Source organism: Eurypyga helias, unplaced genomic scaffold (assembly GCF_000690775.1).
Source record: "Eurypyga helias isolate BGI_N326 unplaced genomic scaffold, ASM69077v1 scaffold5276, whole genome shotgun sequence".
Lineage (NCBI taxonomy): Eukaryota > Metazoa > Chordata > Aves > Eurypygiformes > Eurypygidae > Eurypyga > Eurypyga helias.
In genome coordinates, this window is record NW_010254576.1 from 27501 (window position 1) to 42910 (window position 15410).

At 37.3% G+C, this 15410-nt stretch overlaps 1 protein-coding gene across 1 annotated transcript in view; it reads right to left on the reverse strand.

The window, feature by feature from the left end:
* Positions 1–15410, reverse strand: part of NOVA1 (neuro-oncological ventral antigen 1) — a gene marked incomplete at its 5' end in the record, with an annotated part of 37616 nt that overhangs the window by 3408 nt on the left and 18798 nt on the right. The gene's annotated exons all lie outside the window — the stretch shown is intronic.

The window sequence follows — 15410 nt, forward strand, 5'->3', positions numbered from 1 at the left end:
AAAAGTTGGTCTTGAACAGGACATCTTGATCACTCAACCTGTCACCCACATCAGTATAGAGAAATTCATTATGTGCTACACTATGTTATTATTCAGCCTATGGAAATGAAGTGCAGGAGGAGAGAGAACCTAAATGGTGAAGATTGTGAAAGAATAAAATACTGCATTTGTACATGTTAAAAAGTTTATCAAAATATCTTCAAACTAAGGGCATTTGCCTATAAATCCTACCTTTCCTCCCATTTAATCAAGTTTCAAACCGATACAACCTCATTAATGTCTACAAATTTATTCCTTATTGACTTATTGCTATGAGTGAAGAATGACACCAGACATAAAAAGTCAATATATATATATACATATTTTTCATAGCTTTTGCTTTTAATATACTTTTTACTATAGTGCCTCAAAGTTTTAATGTACCAGCTGTTTCATGATATTGAATTAATATGATGGTTTATCTTACAAAAAATACATTTTTAGTAGGCTATGGATATCCATTCAGCCAGGTTTTGTGGAGTATATATGTAGGGGTAACACTTCAATTTGTCAATCCTTTCATGAAAATGCTATCTAAATCTCAGCAACAAGTCAATACAAAACACAATTAAAATTTTATTAGCAACATTCCCATGTTACTGCCTCATTATAAAGTCAAGCTTATTATATAGTCAAGCTACTTACAAATAAAAATGCATGCCCTATAAACAAGCATTTTCTAGTCTTACCCATTTAGATATTTCCAGTTGTTATGTTAGCATCAAACAGAATTTTTGAAAATGCACCATGCTATAAAGTTACAAAACATTTAAACTTTTGACTATAGAATTTATACTTTAGAAATAACATACCATATTGTATTTTGCACTGTACAGTTTCACATCATATACAGAACTTTTAACTTCTTTAAAAATTCACTGTCATCAAAACAAAATCTATTCTATGGATTAAATAAAAAATTATTAGGTGCTGACCTATTCTAAAGTTAACATGAAAGTGTGGTTTTGAAAAAAAGTTTCACTCATCCAGATACGAAATAATCCTATAAAACCCAAATACCTTAATATGTCTATACATACATACATATTTGTGTGTAAACTCAGTGATTTTTTTTTTTAATGATTTTGTTTTTCTTTTTATATATTTTTAGACATACTAATTTCTAAGTCAGGACTCCTCATAGTGATTTTAAAATGTAGTCCAAAATATCTGATAATTTTGAGGTGCCCTTTTTCAGTTTTCCTGTCAGAAAAAGTAGGACAACATTCTTACATTTTATTTGGTATTTGGGATCTAGATACAAAATATATTAACTAATTGCTAAAAACAAGGAATATTCAGATTTTTGTTAAATATATATATATATTCAAGGGAAGGCTGTTTGTTTGTTTGGTTTGGTTTGTTGCTTTTCATTAATTAAAAAATGTGAAGTTGTATAAATCCAGAATCACCCAGAAAAACTCAATGAAACCTACAGATACTTTATTGCATGGCACAGTTTTAATGATTATGGTTTTGTGCCACATACTACAGAAATAATTTACCTGACTCCACTGATTTAGGACATACTAACAGCTTCTTTGGGAGATTTTGACCACTGTGATTTGCCAGATCCTACTTGTTTTCATAATCAATTACTTAGGCATAAGTTAGGTATAAGTGCTTATGTAAGTTTAAGAGAAGAGCCTAAGAACATAAGAAGGTATGGAAATACACTGTCATAACCATATTGTGATTGCAGAAGTAACCAGAATATTTAACTATAAGGCAGGATTGTAGCACATGTATTATCATAACTACACACGCAACATATGAAAATCCAAATTACAGTAATATGGTGTATGGGTGTAGTAAACTAAAATAATGGTTTAATTCAGCCACAAAATTAAGAAGGAAGTGTTCTGTATGCAAAGGTTTTCTCAGTATAAAACTACTACTTTTCTTACTTGATATCACAAAAGTTTGTTTGGTTCACCCCTAGCAGCTCTGGTTGTTCAACCAAATTATCTGTCTGGTCAGAGAAAAGGTAAAGAATGATCTCCTCCTCCAAACCCATCCACTCCCATCATGTCCAGAAATTTTTTGTACATAACCATACAAATATTCAAGGCCAGTCTGGACGAGGCTTTGAGCAACCTGGTCTAGTGGAAGGTGTCCCTGCCCATGGCAGGGGGGTCGGAACTAGATGATCTTTAAGATCCTTTCCAACTCAAACCATTCTATGATTCATTCTATGAAACAACACACAAATTACGATTAATTCTGGAAAATCTTGGATTTGCTGTATTAATATATGTTGGTCTGCTTCTAGATAAATTAAAATACCCTTTCTAAACATCTATTCCAGAAACATTAGACCATGTGTTTTAACTGACAAGTCTCTACGTTTTTTTAGTACAGGAATATACCACTAATATTCTTTCAAACACAAACCCTGTCAGGGTGAATATTTCACTTATAGGACATCTTTAAAAAATGTAGATGTATTAAAAAAAATGACAATATGCACAACCTACCTTATACTAAGATGCCACAGAAAACATTATATTCCAATCAAAATTCCATTTTAACAGAACATAAATACATCTGTATGCATTTTGCTTAAAACACAAGTAAAATCCTTCTCTTCCTGAAATGAATGGCAACATTTGCATTACATTGAGATATTCAATAACATCAAAATGTTATTTAAAAGCCTTGACAAAGTTGCAACAGTCCACGAAACTGTGGTGCTTAAGCAGGGCTCAAAACAGAGAGCAGTTTTTTGCCCTCAGTTCCCAATGAAGCCAGCAGAAATTTGATGAAACTCTGCACTTCAGAAGAGGATGCTCAGTACTTGAGGGATCTCAGCCATTATGTCCCAAAGACACAATTCAAATTGCTTTAACTTAGCATTAGTTGTCCATATTCACCCTTGCATGCAGCAAAATCCTTGAGTCCCGAATTCTGTATCAACTAATTCCCTAATCCTTCTCCATTTATTGAAAACCCACTTGCATAACTCCGTGCTGCACTCACCTATCACGTCAGCATCACCTAAAAGCCTTCTGATTTATCAAACTGAAAGTCCTGGCTCAGTTCTGGGAGCTGAATACCATCTACTGTGGAATGCCAGATGTTCAGTGATTATGCTATGCCACTTCTCATCCTCTCCCTTATGCTGCAAGGAGATAATCTGCACTGAGCAGATATGAGTGTATATCAACACACGCAAAATACCTTAATGGGAAGCAGAACGATAACAAAACCTGCACTGCTACCCACGCTAATGTCTCATGTCCTCTCTTCCCAATCCTCATTCCCACTCCTCTCATGTAAACACCTCCAACTACCTATGGCAAGTTTTCCAATCCTTTCACTTTTCTACTACCTTAGTTCCTAGCCCTCCTTCTCTCTGATGACAGGTGCTCTGTTTGTATTCTCACTTTTTACATTCTTTGGAGGTGGGGGGATGGCAATCACAAACCAACACCTTAGCTGCCATCCAGCTAATGCAAAGTATTTACCTGGCAAACAGAGTGAAAGGATGAAATACATGATGACTGTCTAGATAGCAAGAATTAACACTCAATGTGGCTCTTATTCCAATTAGAGTAACGGTACCTAAGGAGGGAAAAACCCATGGCTTTAAAAGTTAAGTTTCACATGGTGACGTGAAACATGCCTGCACTAAATTACACCAGAAAAGACAGAGTCTTACTAATTATAGAAAATAGCATCAAAATTTGGAAAATACAAACCCAACAATTTGACAGTAGAAGCATTTAATTGCACCATCCTCTGCTTATTCCACCTCACAGAGTTCTTTCTGAAGAGACTGCACAGATATTAATGAAGCAAGGAGCTTTTTCTATCTGTTATTCATCTTTCCGTTTTCTTATTTTATTTTCACAAGTTTAATTATAACTCAGGCCATGAATCTTCTGTCACAGTTGTTCTTTTTTCCTTCTATTAAATCGTTCAACTACTTGTGTAATGTTATTTTATCTTCTCTTAATAAAGAAACACCTATACAAAAAAAGTTCCATCTAATCTAACAAATTCATCCTAATCTGGCACAATTCTACATTTTAGTCTCTCTCAAAGCAGCTCATTGTTATTCCCTAAAAACTGTATTCAAATTACTATCTTCTATTTTATCTGTTTTTCTGTCTTCATTGCTCATCAATTGCTTTAAATTCTGTAAAACTCCACCTGGGGTCTGGATTCTGTAACAATGAAAAATCCATGCCATGTTAGCTGTTCATTTGACTGTAGGCTTGGAGTTGATGAGAGGGTATTCTGAAAGCACAAGTTCCTGTAGAAAGCAGTCAAGAGTAAAAGCCATCCAGTGTTGAAGGCTAAACACACTCCTACTGTTAGCTTGTATTGACATGAGTAGTCCTGTGCCATCCATCCCTAACCTGAAGTGGCAGTATGATGAAAATCTGGGAGAAAAATCTGGGTCAACAAAAGATATGACAGAAGTCTACTGGAATCAAGCAGAAAGACAACATTACAGGCAAGAAAATGCCTGCAAACACTTAGAATTTACAGCCATGCTCCGTAATTACGGGCAATTCTTGGAAAGTCCCAGGCTACGTACCCAATGCCAGTGACAAATTAAAGGCAGAAAAAGCTATCAAAAGATCATGAGTTCTCCTATGTGTACAGCAGGGAGAAATACTAGGCTGGACTGGACAGGTGTTACTTCACATCAGACTCAGTCTCAGCCTCAGACAGTAGGCTTATGCAGCAAATCTCTACTGATTGCACATACATACCCCAAGGAATTTAGTGTAATGTGCCTGTGACTTCAATAGCTCTGTATTGAGTTCCATAAATACATATGGTGAAATATGAACTTAATTTTTCAGTGGTGCCATGCAAACAAATTTCTGGTTGCTCAGACCAAGAGAATGCATATTCTTTTTAGAGAAAATGCTTTCTTTTTAGAGAAATTACTCAGTAGGTATCTAATGATATTTATTTACAAAAATAAGCAGATATCCATAAAAAGAGAAGCAGTTCTTTGTAAATTTAGCTAGATCATAATGGAAAAAAAACTAGATTTTAGGTTCCTCATGGATTTGTATTGGGATTGGTACAGTTTAACATCTTTGTCAGCAGCATGGATGGTAGGATCGAGTGCACCCGCAGCAAGTTTTCTGATGACACCAAGCTGTGTGGTGCGGTCAACATGCTGGAGGGGAGGGATGACATCCAGAGGGACCTGTACAGGCTGGAGAGGTGGGCCACTGCCAACCTCATGGAGTTCAACAAGGCCAAGTGCAAGGGCCTGCACATGGGTCGGGGCAATCCCAAGCACAAGTACAGGATGGGTGGAGAGTGGATAGAGAGCAGCCCTGAGGAGAAGGACTTGGGGATTCTGGTGGATGAAAAGCTGGACAAGAGCCATCAGTGTTCACTGGCAGCCCAGAAAGCCAGTCGTATCCTGGGCTGTATCAGCAGAAGCGTGGCCAGCAGGCTGAGGAAGAGGATTCTGCCCCTCTACTCTGCTCTGGTGAGACCCCACCTGGAGAACTGTGTTTAACTCTGGAGCCCTAACATAAGAAGCATATCAATTGGTTGAAACGAGTCCAAAGGAGGGCCACGAAGATGATCAGAGGGCTGGAGCACCTCTCCTATGAAGAAAGGCTGAGAGAATTTGGCTGGATCAGCCTGGAGAAGCGAAGGCTCCGAGGAGACCTTATTGCAGCCTTCCAGTACCTGAAGGGGCGTAAAAGGAAGCTGGGAGGGGACTTTTTACAAGGGCCTGTAGTGACAGGACAAGGGGTAATGGGTTTAAATTGAAAGCGGGGAGGTTTGGATTAGATATCAGGAAGAAGTTTTTAATAGAGAGGGTGGTGAAACACTGGAACAGGCTGCCCAGAGAAGCTGTGGATGCGCCATCCCTGGAAGTGTTCAAGGCCAGGCTGGATGAGGCTTTGAGCAACCTGGTCTAGTGGAAGGGGTCCCTGCCCATGGTAGGAGGGCTGGAACTAGATGATCTTTAAGGTCCCTTCCAACCCAAACCATTCTATGATTGTATGATTTGTGATGATAAATTAGTCTTCATCCTCTCTGATTATGTTAACATTCCAAAAATGCCATACCAATGCAAAGTCTCTCTTTCTGTAAAGGGACATCTAGAACTAAAATATTATGTGAACAAGTTCAATTGTATTATAGGAAGAGATTAGGTGCTACTTTGTTCCTCAGCATAATGCACATCTATTTTTCCAATCATGTTTGTGTTCCTTAGATTTTCTTCTCATCACAAGAAGCACATATACTTGTAGTATTTTCTTCATATATTTTACCTTCAAGATAAATATAATTTTGCTATTTCTCTATGTTGCTTCTTTGTTGTCTTTCTGCCCTCATAATTACTCTTTCTTTCAAGTCAATTCAAAGTTAAATTAAGGCAATGAAAAAGTAATATTTCAAATAAGAGGTCTTTCCCAAGTTAAAATCATACTAGATTTTTATAAATATAATACATTTAAATTACAGTGCAAAGAGATATTCTAAAACATTTATTTGTATCTGCCAGTACACTGCAGGAGGAATTTGGGCCAATTCCCACTCTACTGTTGTTATTTTGTTCTAGTTCTCAGATCTCCTCTCAGGTGAAGCTGCATTTCTCAAAAGTATTATTTCAGTTTAGTCTTAAAAACTGTCATGCAACAGGTATCTATCTTCAGTCTAAATGCTCGGGAATAATTTACATCTGAAACAACAAGGATAAGAACCTTGGAACCAAGCTGCAGAAAGCTTTACTAGAGGTAGGAATATGTAATATGTTGGTGGTTTGGTTTGGGGTTTTTTTTTTTGGTGTGTGTGTTGTTTTTGTTTGGGGTTTTTTTTGGTTCTCCACCACCCCTCCTCCCCTAGATTGCTGCTTTGGCTTAAATTTGGACCTTTTTTTTCAACTAGTATTTTATATTAAATCTTGACTCTTTGGGGAACCGAAAAAACCCAAAATGTATGCACATGTATGTTGTGTATGGAGAGAAATAATTATTAAAACCATATAGGTTATATAGATTTTATAAGACCAACTAGTTCTGAACAAAGTATTATTAAAACTTTATATGCACACAGAAAAGTCAATGTCTTGCTTCATGAGTATCCCTCATGAAAACATGATTTAAAATGTGTGAACAAAAGAAAACAAATCCTCCTTCTCTATGATACATTGTTTTAATAACTGAGAGAAACAACTTATTTTTTTCTGTCACGTATAAAACCAACATTCCATATTTGATGCATTAATGTTTGATAAGTTTCAAACTACATTTGCAGAGGCGTAATGTATTTTGAGTAGATTCATTTATACTTTTCATTTTTTTATAATTAAAAAAAGAAAAAAATGTGCTAGTTACACACTGAATTACACAACAGCAAAAAGGATCATAGGTTTTCCTCAATTGCAGAGTATGTAGTATACATAAAAGATTAGGCAGTGCCATTGTTCTGATGAAACATCTTTTAAGAAGACAGAAAGCAGGAATAATAACTGCTCTGGCCAGTAAAGTCTGAGTGACACTTTCAGTGACACTAGAATGTTAACCCTATTCTCTAGGTAAATTCACAATTTTTCCCCCTCCCCCTGTCTAAAATGTCCCTTTTTATTTTCCACATCTAATTTGTTGTGTAGTGTTCTATGAATACCTGCCAACATTCCATAGAGTCAAGCATGTGGTTCAAGGCATGAATATTTATAGTATTATTGAATATAGTCATTTGAGATGCTTCTGTCTGGAAGACATCATATAATTGCAGTACAATTTCATTATTGGAATTGTTGAAAAGACACTTCTCAATACAAAATAATCTCCAAAATGTAGATAATGTACATTAATTTAAAAGCAAATAGGCCTCACTGATGCTATCAGGAAAACTCCCACTGCATTAGACAGGATCTATCTTATAAATGCATAAAACCCACTCCAGATTTCAAAATGAGTTTATCTTCCTGGCAGAAATTGTGGTAAAGGTGGTGTATCCTTTTTTTCATGCCTTCCTAGTCACAAAGACTATAGATGTTACTTTGGCTCCTCACGGCTATTAATTCACTGTCAAAAGAAGCACTGCAATAGTTGCTTTCCAGAAAAATCTTCAGGCAAAGAAGGTAAGTACATAAAAGACTAGGACTAGGAGACATCTGCTCTTCTCAAGAGAATCCTTAAAAGGCTGAATCCATTAGCTTTACATGTACTCCCCAGTAGCAGATCAGCCATAAACTTTTTCTGAATTATATATGTTAACCAGAAATCTTGTATTTGATGAAAACAACTACTGGGAGAAATCCTATGGGTGATAAGATGTGCACAGCAAAACTTGGAGTTTTGTTTGATGGCCTATGAGCACAGACACTTAGGAATTCCATTTGACTTCATGTAGACTGGGACTACTTTTTTTTTTTTAACATCTACAAGTCCAAGAGAAGCCGACATTTAAGTGTTCTTAAAAATGCCTTTGAGTGAAGTAGAAATTTTCAAGATCAATATCTAATGTCAACATTACAGAACCACACAGCTACTGAAGAGTGCCCAATTTTCAGCATAAATTTTGATAAATGTGACTAAAATACACAATGATGTGCTTGTAAAACAAATCAATGCAGAAAATTATACAGTGTAGTTATGTCACTTAATTAAATTCAGAGGAAAGGACAGCCAATAGAAATGTGCAAAGGGTCTTGCTGTTACTTTGTCAATGATACTTTTCATTGAAGCTGACTAGAACCTGAAAACATTGAAAAACTTAAATCAGGATATTTGAGATACATTGAGACAGTCATCTTTTGATATTGTTGGCTAGACTACAGCATTATTTTAACAGCATAGTAAACTTTATTCAAATTAATTTAGGATTTGAATCCAAATTTAAAATTGAAATAATATTTCAGCATTCCAGGTAAGAATACTCAAATCTCTGAAAACTACATTTTAAAATTAATTTATATATAGGACTGATAGGACAAAAGGATGCTAGCACTTCTAATTTGTTTTCAGATTATCTTAGTGATAGTTTATTTCTACAAGATACACAGCACATTTATTAAGTGTTCATTTGGCAATTCAGAACAAAATTTAAGTTCTCAACCACCTGCAAGAGACATCTCTTTTCAAAGCTGTGGAAGTAAGATGATCCAGAAGAACTATTTAAATTCTACGGTATAGAAACGGATTTGTGAGTATCATTAAAAAAAGTCACTTTCTTGCTCAAAGTTTTTTGAAATCTTTTTATAGGAGCTCTGATGATCAGCAGCAAGAACTTTATGGTTACTTATATCAACAGATTTGTGATTTCCAAAGGAAGAGGGTAAAGTGCTCAAGAAATACGACAGTTGTTAGCCCCTATACACTGATTTCCATATATTAATATTACTGTGCTCACAATCATCCATTAATTTTGCTATTACAGCTATCTTATATTCTGATCCCTTTAAAATTGAATTTTTTAAGAGAGAAACTATGTGACTAAAAAAATATAAGAGTTTGAAAGATGTAGGAGAAACTGTAACTAGCTTCTACCTAGAATCTGAAACACCTTGTTCTTAGCTAAGAAATGAGGCAGACCCCAAGAATACAAAAGACAGTACAGAAACAATACAGTAAAGATCAGAAGGATATATTAATTAACATGACAATATCAAACTTCTATTTTAAAAGTACTGTGGCAATATAAAAACACCCTTCAACATTTACTAACAGTTATAATTTAGAAATACAGCAATTTTTTAGTTATTTTCTGATTTAGGTAGGGTGATAATTCCTTCTAAACAAACTGGTTTTGCCTGATGTCTGATAGTAAATATTAAGATTTTAATAACTTCACTTTATGGATTATGCAAAATGCACATGGTCTATCTAGGTGAACTATCCAGATTAGGTCATCAAGGGCTATGGCAACCTTGCACCACTGGCTTTGCAAAAGATGGCCAGCAGCAAAGGCTTGATCCTTTCTCTATTGACTGTGCTCAACTATTAAAAAATAATTTTGTGTAATAAGAAACACTCAATGAATTTGACAAGGAGGCGAACTCAAAGACATCATTTGAGAATTGTTTCCAAATGAGAAAAGTAGTAAAGGACAGTTAAAGATTAAATATTTAAATAGCCATATCTCTTCAGGTCATAAAAATAGTAATTACCAGAAATTTTTATTAGAAGGAGGACATAGTTTCACTAATGGGTGGATGTCTTCAAACTTAGCAAGTACTACTACAGAATTACATAACCCTCTAATGCTAATAGTCTTCTGACAAACCAATTCAAATCCTCCCTCTGAGACAAGGATCAGAGAACAAAACAAGGTAATATCAAGCTGCTGGTCTAGGGAAATACATCAGAAACTACAACTAAGTTAAGTGGATGTCTTAGAACTTAGCATTCAGCCTAGTCAATTTATAAGTATATGTTTAATTTATATATATATATACACACACACACTTTCTGGTTCACCATTTTGTAAACATGTAGTTAATACATCTTCTAAGCAAGACAGCCACAAGGGAATTGTTACTACTGCTGGAAGAGAAAAAGAAAGAAAGAAAAAGAATGCTGGAACAGGTGGAGGCAGTGACAGACATTACCAATTAGAGTAAACAGAAGCAAAAACAAATGACAGGTGCTAACATAGCCAGTTATGAAAGTCAACCATGCTTATCAGGAAAAACTATAATTACAAGACATAACTGAAAGTACAATTGCATCTTTTTTGTTAAATGTGAAAATCCTGGATTTAGATCATATCAAATTTAGCTCAGTGGGGAAACGTGTATGTATTTATTAAAAGAACACATACATGCAAACCACAATGAAAAAATAAAATTGAAAAATCAAAGAACTGTCTGAAAATCAGAAAATGGTGAGGAAAACAACACACCTTTTTACAGTAAAGACATTTTTTAGACAGAGCTCAATAAATGCTTTATAAATTATTATAATCCCTTTATACATAAAATTGCACACAACCTTAATTATAGTTTTATTAATATTACTGTGCAATATTATTGCAAACAATTAGTTTTATTTTACATTTTGAAATGTTATATTTCAAATAAAAATACTGTTTCATTAATTTTGAAATGACAAATGCTCTTGGTGATGTTAAAAAGTACTACTTTTGCTGTGCCTGCTCATGGTTAAATTAACAGGTTTATATTCTTTCATTTCACTGTTATTGGTTTATTTTTTTAATCATCAAATTAAAATTCAGATAGGCCAAAAAGAAAGGCTTTCCATGTTAGTAATGTACATGGTAGAACCATTAGTAGTATAATAGAAGTTTTGTAACACAAGTCTTGTATCCAGTAAACTTCTTGTCACTGATTTACTTAAGTAATTCCATTTTTGTGTAAAAAACAGGTTCTGAATAGTTCATAGTCTATGAAATATAGCCACATCTATGAAATAACTACTGTAATAATAACTTCTGTCGTTAAGGTGTTTCACGGATCACATTTTGTAACTAGACTCCTTAATAAAAATAAACCAAGCAGAAAGGTACTTTTATATTCAAAAATATTTCCTAATGAACCATATGTGAATTATTGGCGTTATTAACTTCTAAATTAAATTCCTAAAATCAGATTTCAAAACATAATTTTTATGCCATCAAAGTTGCAATTTTCCTCTTACTATCCTCATTCACATGTGTTCTTATTAATGTAAGGTAGGAACAATTTACTTAGAAATTGCATGCACTAAATGTTGTCCCTTCAGTGTATACACAGACATTGTGTACAGTCAATTAGTCTTTACTGTAAATGTTCATGTAAAGTGTAGCATTAATTATCTAATTCGTTTTGACATAATTAAAGCAGGGGTTTATATAAAACACAATGTCTCTTAAAGGCTCAAATACAGGTGTACTATAGCTTGTGAAATTTCTTTAACAAACAGCTGTCATTTCCTTCTGTTTCTAAAAATGAATGTGATAATACCGGTTCTGAAAACATTTACACAGTTATTTTACTAAAAATTTTAAATATAATATGACTAATAAATAGTCTGTGATATCATGCGCTGTATCAGAAGTGTGGCCAGCAGGTTGAGGGACCTGATTCTCCCCTTCTACTCTGCTCTTGTGAGACCTCACCTGGAGTACTCCATCCAGCTGTGGAGCCCTCAACATAAGAAGGATATTGAGTGGTTGGAGCACCTCTCCTATGAAGTAAGGCTGCGAGAATGGGGCTTGTTCTGCCTGGAGAGGAGAAGGCTCCAGGGAGACCTTATTGGAGCCTTCCAGTACCTGAAAAGGGTCTACAAGGAAGCTGGGGGGAAGGGACTTAAATTGAAAGCATAGAGATTTAGATTAGATATGAGGAAGTAGTTCCTCATGGAGAGGTTGGTGAAGCACTGGATCAGGTTGCCCAGAGAAACTGTGGATGCCCTATCCCTGGATGTCTTCAAGGCCAGGCTGGATGAGGTTTTGAGAAACCTGGTCTAGTGGAGGGTGTCCCTGCCCATGGCAGGGGGGTTGGAACTAGATGGTCTTTAAGGTCCCTTACAACCCTAACCATTCTATGATTCTATGACCTGCTTATCTTTTGACTTGATTTAGTTTTTTCAGTGTTAATTAATTATGCATGAGAGAGTAGTGATACGACAAGGAGTAATGGGTTTTAATAGAAAGCGGGTAGATTTAGATCAGATATCAGGAAGAAATTCTTCACTGTGAGAATGAGACACTGGAACAGGTTATCTACAGAAGTTGTGGGTACCCCATCCATGATTGTCTTCAAGTCCAGGCCAGATGAGGCTTTAAGAAACCTGGTCTAGTGTTGGGTGTCCCTGCCCAAGGCAGTGGGGTTGGAACTAGATGATCTTTGAGGTCCCTTCCAACCCTAACCATTCTATGATTGTATGATTCTAATAACTATATTTTACTTTAGTAGTCTTTACTAAAGAAAGTCATTACCCACAGTTTAATCTATTTGAAAAGACACTTTTACTCCATAAAGCGGTAACATTGTGAAAGAGCTTACATGGCAACTGCATTTCAGTATCTCATGGGTAGGGGTCAACTGTTGATTTATTATCACAATTGTTACAATTAATATTAAGAGAATAAAATGAATCAAAATATCTTACTGCATTTATCTTTTGGTTAAGTGAACAAAAAAAATAACCATAAAAAGCTGAGAAGCATGGAGACCATTTATAAGGTTACTGAAACCATGAAAGAAAAATTTACACTGCAGCAGAACTGCCAAACTGCAGCCTTTGAGAAAGTTTAATGAAATAGAAATTTAAATCATACTTTTCTAACCCCATCCAAATCACAGGTGCCAAGTTCAAATTAATTGTTCTCACCAACAAGGAGGGGCTGGTGGGGAATGTGATGCTCAAGGGCAGCCTTGGCTGCAGCAACCATGAAACGGTGGCATTCGAGATCCTTAAAGAGGCTAGGAGGCTGTGAAGCAAGCTCGCTACCCTGGACTTCAGGAGAGCAGACTTTGGCCTCTCCAGAGAACTGTTCGGCAGTGTTCCATGTGATGCAGCCCTGGAGAGAAGAGCAGCCCAAAAAAGCTGCCTAGTATTCAAGGATCTTCTCCTCCAACCTCAGAAGCTGTGGTAAGTTGGGTAAAAACACCAGGAGGCCTGTGTGGATGAACAAGCGGCTCTTGGACAAACAAAAGTGCAGAAAGGAACCCTACAGTGGGTGGAAGCAGGGATAGGTAGCCTGGGAAAATTACAGTGAATTTGTCTGAGAAGTAAGGGATCAGGTGAGGAAAGCTAAAACTGAAAGATTAAACCTGGCCAGGGACATCAAGGGCAACAAGAAGGGCTTCTATAGGTACACAAGTGATAAAGAAAGACCAGGGAAAATGTGGGCCCTCTGCAGAAGGAAATGGGAGAGCTGGTTTCCAAAGACAAGGAGAATGCCCAGATGCTCAATGATTTTTTTGCATCAGTCTTCACTGGCAAGGCCCCAAGACAAACCCCCCCCAAGCCGCAGAAAGCAAGGGCAGGGACTGGGAGAATGAAGAGCTGCCCATGGTTAGGGATGATCAGGTTCAAGAGCACCTAAGGAACCTGACGGTGCACAAGTCCATAGGACCTGATGAAATACATATGCGGGTCCTGAAAGAAATGGCGGATGAGGTTGCTAAACCTCTATCCATCATATCTGAGAAGTCATGGTAGTCTGGTGAAGTTCCCACTGACTACAGAAGGGGAAACATAACCTGTATCTTTAAAAAGGTGAAAAAAGGAAGAACCAGGGAACTACAGGCCAGTCAGTCTCACCTCTGTGCCTGGCAAGATCATGGAGCACATACTCCTGGAAATGATGCTAAGGCACAAGGAAACCAAGGAGGTGATTGGTGACAACCAACATGGCTTCACCATGGGCAGGTTGACCCTGACAAATATGTTGGCTTTCTATGATGGATTCGCAACCTTGGTGGATTAAGGAAAGGCAACTGCTGTCATCTAGCTGAACATGTGCAGAGTATTTTATACCATCTCGCATGACATCCTTGTCTCTAAATTGGTGAAGCATGGATTTGATGGATGGTGGATAAGAAGCTGGTTTGAGGGTTCCACTCAGAGAGTTGTGGTCAATGGCCTGATGTTTGAGTGTAGGCCAGTGACAAGCAGCGTTTATCAGGGTCGTCAATGTGACTGGTACTTCAACTTCTTTGTCAGTGATATGGACAGTGGGATTGAGTGCACCCTCAGCAAGTATGCTAATGATGCCAAGCTGTGTGGTGCAGTCAACATGCGGGAGGGAAGGGATGCCATTCAGAGGGACCTTGGCAGGCTGGAGAGTTGGGCCTGTGCCAACCTCATGAAGTTCAAAAAGGCCAAGTGCAAGGTCCTGCGCATGGAGTCAAGGCAATCCCAAGCACAAGTACAGGCTGGGTGGAGAATGGATTGAGAGCAGCCCTGAGGTGAAGGACTTGGGGTTTCTGGTGCATGAAAAGCTGGACAAGAGCCGGCAGTGTGCGCTGGCAGCCCAGAAAGCCAACTGTATCCTGGGGTGTATCGGGAGAAGCGTGGCCAGCAGGTCGAGGGAGGTGATTCTCCCCCTCTACTCTGTTCCCATTAGACCCCACCTGGAGTACTGCATCCAGCTCCGGAGCCCTCAACATAAGAAGGATATAGACTGATTGAAGCAAGTCCAGAAGAGGGCAACGAAGATGACCAGAGGCTGGAATACCTCTCTTAGGAGGACAGGCTGGGACAATTGGGCTTGTTCAGACAAGAGAAGAGAAGGCTCCAGGGGGACCTTATTGCAGCCTTCCAGTACCTGAAAGGGGCTACAAGGAAGCTGGGAGGGGATTTTTTACAAGGACCTGTAGTGACAGGGCAAGGGTTAACGGGTTTAAATTGAAAGCGGGGAGATTTAGATTGGATATCAGGAAGAAGTTCTTCCCGGAGAGGGTGGTGAGGCACTGGAACAGGTTG